Genomic DNA, 8,338 nt, shown 5'->3' with positions numbered 1-8,338 from the left:
CCAGCCCAGCCCAGCCCAGCCCAGCCCAGCCCAGCCCCACCCTCCACCACACAACTTTGGCCTGTGTCACAACCAACCTCCGGGACTAATGGGAGCTAATACATCTTACACTGCAGCCCAGCCTGGTGACTCCATATCTGACACAGAACAAACAAAAGAAGTCTGCATGCCCAGGCGTCATTGAAAAAACAAACACTATAAAAGATCAAGGGAGTATGTGCCCCTCCCCCAATCCACCAGTCCTGTAGAATTACTTAGATGAACCCAAGAGCATAGAACCTAAAAGAATACTCATAAGCTTCAAAGAAGTCAAGGAGTACAAAGATAACACAAGAAGCTCAATGAACTTAAAGAAAATGTAATAAAAGAATAAACATTGAGGGCTGGAGAGATGGTTCATCGGGTAAGAGGACTGACTGCTCTTCCAAAGGTTCTGAGTTCAAATCCAGGAACCACACGGTGGCTCACAACCATCCATAATGAGATCTGATGCCCTCTTCTGGTGTGTCTGAAGACAGCTACAGTGTACTCATATAAATAAAATAAATCTTAAAAAAACAGGTCTTACATGATCTTAAAATATTAAAAAAAAAACATTGAAATGATGCCCAAGAAAACACAAACATAATTCTGAATGAAATGACAATCTAGAATTTGAAAACAGAATCCAATAAAGAGAAATATTGAAGAGCACATAGGCTGGGATGAAGATGGAATTTAAATACCCCAACTAGAAAAATCAAGGGAAGCCCTTACAAGTAGAGTGGATCAAATAGGAGATAGAATATTAGGACTTGAAGATCCAGTAGAAGAATCAGAGCACACAAGCAAAGACTATGCAACACATACTTGGCGGGGTGAGGCAGGGCCGGGATGTGCAGGAACTATGGAATGCCATGCAAAGACTACATCTTCAGATTATACGTATGGATGAAGTAGAAGAGTCCTGTGTCAACGGAATAAACAGATTTTCAACAGGATCATAAAAGACTTCCTCAAACTAAGAGAAGACATACCCATACAGATGCAAGGAGTGCATAGAACATCAACTACGTGGGACCAGAAAAACTTCCCAGGGCATTTCACAGTTAAAACACTATGTAGACAACAGAGTATTGAAAATAGCTAAGGAAAACAATGTAAGTCATATAAAAAAGAATAACTTGGTTTTTCGAGACAGGGTTTACTCTGTATAGCCCTGGCTGTCTTGGAGGAAAGCTGCAGATGTGGCAGGACAATAGACTTTACCTAGGTCAGGAGACTCCACCCTAGGTGGGCTAACAACTGTGGCAAGCCAGGTCCAAGCCAGCCTGCTCAAGGTTGGGGGAAGGGCACAGAGGTTGGCTGAATAGATCAAGAAATAAAATCTGGGCCTAGAAAGATGGCCAAGAGGTTAAGAGCATTGATTTTTCTTTCAGAGGACCCACATGATGGCTAATAACTAACTCCAATTACAGGGGATCTGACAGCCTTTTCTGACATCCACGGGCACTGCACACATGTGGGCTACAGACATACATGGAAGCAAAATACCCATACACATAAAAGAAAGAAACTGGGCATGATGGCATGTGCCTTTAGATCCAGTACTTGGGAAACAGAGGCAGGTACTCTGTGAGTTAGAAGCCAGCTTGGTCAAGAGAGTGAGTTCCAGGAGAGTCAGGGCTAGAGAGAGACCTTGTCCCCCAAATAAGTAAATTAATAAAGCTCAAACTTAAAAGAATTTCCTCTTTCTGCTGTCTACAATAAACCCATATTACGATGCTTTAAAAATCAGGGATGGGGCCCACGAGCGGCAGTTGAGGAGCAGCGCTGAGGATCGGTTGAGGTGCTCTGCTAGGAGTTCAGCATGCGTGAGTATATCTCTATCAGCATGGGGCAGGCAGGTGTCCAGATTGGCAATGCCTGCTGGGAACTCTACTACCTTGAACACGGCATTCAGCCTGATGGTCAAATGCCAAGCGACAAAACCATTGGCGGCGTCAGGGACGACTTATTCAACACATTCTTTAGTGAGACTGAAGCTGGCAAGCATGTGCCCCGAGCAGTGTTTGTGGACCTGGAGCCAACTGTGGTTGATGAAGTGCGTACTGGAACCTACTGGCAGCTTTTCCACCCAAAGCAGCGGATCACTGGGAAGGAAGATGCTGACAACAATTAAGCCAGAGGTCGTTATACAATTGGCAAGGAGATTGTTGACCTGGTTCTGGACAGGATCTGAAAACTGCACGGGACTTCAGGGCTTCCTCATCTTCCACGGCTTTGGAGGTAGAACAGGGTCTGTGTTTGCATCTCTGCTGATGAAGCGGCTCTCGGTGGATTATGGCAAGAAGTCCAAGCTGGAGTTTGCCATTTACCCAGCCCCTCAGGTTTCTACAGCTGTCATGGAGCCTTACAACTCCATCCTGACCATGCACACAACACTGGAACATTCTGACTGTGCTTTCATGGTGGATAATGAAGCCATCTATGACATCTGCCTATGATATCTGCCAGTGCAGCCTGGATATTGAACGTCCCACATACACCAACCTCAATCGTCTGATTGGGCAGATTGTGTCATCCATCACAGCCTCCCTGAGGTTTGATGGCGCCCCGAATGTGGACTTAACAGAATTCCAGACTAACCTGGTGCCATATCCTCGCATCCACTTCCCACTGGCAACCTATGCCCCAGTCATCTCTGCTGAGAAGGCATACCATGAGCAGAGATCAGTGGCAGAGATCACCAATGCTTGCTTCGAGCCAGCCAATCAGATGGTCAAGTGTGACTCTCATCACAGCAAATACATGGCCTGCTGCATGTTGTACAGGGGGATGTCGTTCCCAAAGATATCAATGCGCTGTCGCCACCATCAAGACCAAGCTTGTAGATTGGTACCGGACTGGATTTAAGGTGGGCATTAACTACCAGCCTTCTACTGTGGTCCCTGGGGGAGACCTGGCCAAGGTACAGCGGGCCCTGTGCATGCTGAGCAATACCACTGCCATTGCAGAGTCCTGGGCCCACCTGGACCACAATTTTGACCTCATGTACGCCAAGCGGGTCTTTGTGCATTGGTATGTGGGAAAAGGCATGGAGGAAGGAGAGTTCTCAGAGGCCTGGGAGGACCTGACAGCACTGGAGAAGGATTATGAAGAGGTAGAGGTGGATTCCGTGGGAGCAGAGGCAGAAGGAGGGGAGGAATACTGAGCACATGGGTCTGGCTGGCAGCAGTCATTACATCTTCCCCACCATTAACACTAACGGATATGTTTACTTGTGAAAGTTTCTAAAAGGAAAAAGAAAAAAAAAGTCAGGGATCATCTTAAAGTGAAAGAGCAGAAAACAGTTCTCCAATTGAACGAATGGGAAGGTGGGCAGGCAGTGTTATCCTAATGTCATACTGCGTGGACTTCACATGAAAACTCATCAGAAGAAATAAAGAACCACACTTCACGCTAACCACAGGAACAGTTAAAGAGACATTACAGCCCTAAACATTAGTGCACCAAGCTCTGATGCATAGAACGTCACAAAAACTGCACTGTTGGGGTTAAAGATACAGATTCCCATCCTCTCAGTAGCAGGAGGTCAGGTCAATACTCCACTGTCCCAATAGACAGGCCATCTGAACAAAACCAGAAACATAAGAACCAAATGACATCATACAGCAAACAGACTTAGTACATCTCTACAGAATATTTTACTCAAGCCCCAAGCAATAGACATTCTACCCAGCAGCCCAAGGGAGTGGCCTTAAATGACCCACATCCTGGGACACAAATCTTAATGAATTTAGAAAAAAATTGAAATCACTCAGTATATATATACTACCTGAACACAATGTAATAAGACCAACAGAAGACAAATCTCTGGGTAAGGACTCAAACTCATGGAAATAAACTTATAATGATGCATGGGGTCAAAGAAATCAAGAAAAAAATTTTCTAGAACTGAAAAACCATACCTTGGAACACTCTAAAAGCAGCCATATGAGGGAGATGAGTAACTTTAAGTACCTACTTAAAACAAAACAAAACAAAACAAAACAAAACAAAACAAAACAAAACAAAACAAAACAGCTCCCAGTGGTGGTGGCATATGCTTTTAATCCCAGCACTTGGGAGGCAGAGGCAGGCAGATTTCTGAGTTGCAGGCCAGCCTGGTCTACAGAGTGTGTTCCAGGACAGCCAGGGCTACACAGAGAAACCCTGTCTCGAAAAACAAAACAAAACAAAACAAACAAACAAAAAGCAAGGCCAACAGCAAAACTGGCCACAAAACATGGGAACTCCCATTTTCCTAGCTGGGCTTAAGGTGCCAGCACATGTCTCTCAGCCCTGTATGGACCCTTACAACAGGGCTCAGCTTCTGGCTGTTTCTACTCCGATGAACCCCAACTTGAGTCTCTATGGCTACACAGGGCCCACACCAAGGAGGTGAGCCTTCGAGTGGACAAGTGAGTGCAGTGTTCACTGGGGTCACAGACACTAAACGGCAACTCCCTCTCAGACAGAACCAGCTCCAGGAAGCCCCCCGAACCTTGGGAAGTAGGGTGGAGAGCCTTGACCCTGCGACCCCAGGATACGGAAGACAGAGAAAGCCGGGAGCTCATGGGACCGACAGAGGCCAATCAGCTGTTGCCACCTACATGGAGAGGGTATAGTGAGGAGCAAGAGAAACTCCCATAGCTGAAGGAATTGGGGGAGAAATATGCCCCCAGCCCTCAGGACAGGAAGGGCAAGCAGTTTTTGGAACCAAAATACGGCTATTTTCACGGTAAAGATTGTAAGATGAGATGAGAGACTGCTTAATGTGTGTTGCACCATCGCAGGTACCACCAAGGTTTATTTCAAACTGCTCTATAACAAGTGTCCATGAGTTTTAACCCTTACCAAGTGGAAGCAATCCAATGTCAGACCTGCTTAAGATTCTGCTGTTCCTGTTCTCAAAAGAAAAGACACATTGATCTCCGAAGGTCACATTGCCAGGAGCTCTGTGGCCACTACAAAGGCAAGAAATCCTCTTGTAGTGTCTTTTTCAGCTTTAAATAAATCCGGTGACAACGGGTGCCAGGTGCTGTTTCTGGTTTGTACACGTGATGGTGGTGTAGTCCTCTGTGCAAGTTGGCACGAATAAATAAAATAAATACATATAAACCAGGAGAAGAAAGGGAAAAAAATCAAAAGGCTGGGTGTGGTGCTGTGCGCCTCTAATCCCAGCATCCAGGAGGCAGCAACAGAGTCAATAACTTAATCACCCAATGCCTGAGAGTCACTTTTGGTGTTCTGATCTCTTCCAAAGGGTCTGGGTCACTTCTCGGCTCCTTCTCTCCACAGCACACCTTGTCTCCTAGGCTTAAGCTGGCTCTGCGTGAAGGTGTTGCTGTTCTTAGTGGTCATGCCATGCTATTGTGTCATCAAGATCTGAGGGGTTTTCTGCTGCAGGTGGGCTGCACTTGCATCAACAGCTTCTCCTGGGCTCTCTTCCGGACTTTAGCTGCTCTCCATGACCCCTTCATGCCTTCAAAACCTGTATCATCTGGGAGGCTTTTACAGTACCAGGTTTGACTACCAGCACTTGGCTGCCTCTGGAGCACAGCTTTCTGTGTGTGCTGTCCCTGAGAAAGTCTTCCCAGATTTCACATCATCGATCCTGGTCTCTACGTGTGCTGTGCGTGTACCACATGTATGCAGGTGCTGGTCAAGGTCAGAGGGAATCAGATCCCCTGAAACGAGTTCCAGAAGGTTTTGAGCCACCTGATGTGGGAGCTGGGAAATGAAGCCAGACCCTTTGGAAGAGCAGAGATGTCTTTCCAGCCCCAATGCTGGTCTCTTCTTAGTCACCAATAATGTCTCAGCTCCAGCTGATCAGCCTCAATTGTCCCAGTAAAGCAAAGGCTATGTCAGTGGTGCTGCGTTCTTGTTAACCACAGTTCTCAGGCCCAGCTGACCAACACCATAGATTCTTAATTCAAAATATACAGTGGCCCGTATAAGAATCTTTGCTTCCCTTGGAAAGTTCACAATCCAGACCACCTCCATCTATCCTGCCCTCATCTTTATCCTCTTATATCTTTCAAGTTCTCACACCAGCTTACCAATGTGAGCACTCAAAAGTCCTTCCACATCAAGTCTGTCACAGCAATAGCCCACGAACCTCGTACCAGTTTCTGCTTTCATTAGGATCACAACTGCTGTGATGAGACACCATAACCCAGAGCAACGTGGAGAGGAAAGGGTTTATTTAGCTTACCTCTCCTGAATCAACAGTCCACTGAAGGAAGCCAAGGCCAGAACTCAAACCTGGCAGGAACCCGAGGCAGAGGCCACGGAGGAGTTTGCTCCTCATGGACTACTGAGCCTGCATTCTTAAAGAACCCAGGACCACGTGCCCAGGTGCTACCACTCACAGTGGGGTGAGCTTTCTTCCATTGATTACTAATTAAGAAAATGTTCTACCAGCTTGCCTACTGCCCGATCTCCTGGAGATATTTTCTCAGCTGAGGCTCCCTCTTCTCAAATGACTTCTCAGTGAGGTAGACATGAAACCAGCCTGCACACAGATGATATGAAAATGTAGACGAGAGACCGCAAAAAGTCTACCAGGCCATTCCTAGAAACAATTTGAGCAAAGTTATCAGGACACAGAATCAACTTGGAAACATCAGCAGCTTTTCTATCTGCCAGCCAACACGCCGAGAAAATAACTGAGGACACATTCTCATTCACCATGGTCTCAAAGAAAAGACAACATCTAGAAACAAACTGAACCAAGGAGCTGGGAAGACCTCTACTATGAAAACTTTAAGAGCTCTGAAGAGAGACATTGACAAAGACACCAGGAAATGGAGATGAAAAGATATCCCAGGCTTATGGATTGGAAGAATTAATATTGTGAAAATGACCATACAACCAAAAGCTATTTACAGATTCAATACAAACCCAATCAAAATCCCCATCTTATCCCCCCCCCCCCGAAATAGGGAAAAAGTATCCTAAAATTCATTTGGAACCATAAAAGAGCCTGGATAAGCCAAAGCAGCCCAGAGCAACAAGGACAATGCTGGAGAAATGATTACAGATTTTGAGACATATTATAGAGCCACTGTAATACAAATGGTGTGGTAGTGACGATATACTACAGAGCCACAGTAATACAAACAGTTTGGCACTGGCACAAAAATGGACATGCGGACCAGTGGAACAAAGTAGAAGACCCCAGTGTGGGTATACATTATAAATATAGCCATCCGATATTTCACAAAGATGCAAAAAAAAAAAAAATCATACCCTGCAGAAAAGACAGAATCTTAACAAATGCTGCTGGGGAAACTGGAAGTCCACATGTAATAGGATGAAATTAGACCTGTATCTATCACCCCACACAGAAATTAACTCCAGATGAATCAAAGATCTCCATGTAAAACCTAAACCTCAGAGACTGTTAGAAGAAAATGCGGGCAGTACCCTACAAGATATTGAAGTGGGAAAGGGCTGTCTGAATAGGACTCCATTTGCCCAGGAAATAGGTCTAACAGTTGGCAAATGGGACCTCATAGAACTTAGAAGTTTCTGCACACCGAAGGAAACATCAGATTGAAGTGAAAGTCTAAAAAGCAAGAGTGAATCCATGCCAGCTATAGATCTGACAGAGGATTGATATCGAAGGCTGGCGAGTTGGTTAAGTCACTGGCTGCTCTTCTAAGAGGTCCTGAGTTCAATTCCAAGCAACCATGGTGGCTCACAACCCTCTGTAATGGGATCCAATGCCCTATTCTGGTGTGTCTGAAGACAGTGTACGTGTATACATACATACATACGTACATACATACATACATAAAATAATAAATCTTAACAAAACAAACAAACAAGCAACAAAAAAAAAAACCTCTCAAAACACAGAGTCAAGAAAACAAGTCCATCATTCCAAAAGACTATGGAGCTGAACAGAGTTCCCAAAAGGAGAAATAAAAACGACTACAAAATGTCTCAAAAAAGTGTTCGTTATCCTTAGCATTTAGAACAATACATGTCAAAGCAGCTTTGAAGTTTACAACTGACAACAAATAAATGCTGTGGAGGATGGGGTGGAGGGGGAAGAGAGGGAGGAGGGAAGGAAGGGGAAGAGGATAGGAGGGGGAAGAGGGTGTGGAGAGTCTTTTGGGGTGCCACTTGGCAGGAGTCTGACATTGGCCAAGGACAAGGAAATGGGCTTCAGGCAGGAATCTGACACTGGTCATGACAGGGACATAAGCTCAGGCAGGAATCTGACATTAGGGCATGATAAGGAAGTAAGTTTCAGCAAGAATCTATCTTTAGGCTATAATAGGGAAGTAGGTGAAGGCAGGAAATT

The 8,338-nt window shown here is 45.3% G+C and overlaps 2 pseudogenes; both read left to right on the top strand.

Annotated features, from left to right (window-relative positions):
- The first annotated feature begins 1,849 nt into the window (after window positions 1-1,849).
- LOC110301957 lies at window positions 1,850-3,193 on the top strand (annotated as a pseudogene).
- A 1,065-nt stretch (window positions 3,194-4,258) lies between these two features.
- On the top strand, window positions 4,259-5,037 carry LOC110301067 (annotated as a pseudogene).
- Window positions 5,038-8,338: the final 3,301 nt, after the last annotated feature.

Source organism: Mus caroli, chromosome 9 (genome assembly GCF_900094665.2).
Source record: "Mus caroli chromosome 9, CAROLI_EIJ_v1.1, whole genome shotgun sequence".
In the NCBI taxonomy this organism is placed as follows: domain Eukaryota; kingdom Metazoa; phylum Chordata; class Mammalia; order Rodentia; family Muridae; genus Mus; species Mus caroli.
This window is presented reverse-complemented; position numbering and strand designations above follow the sequence as displayed.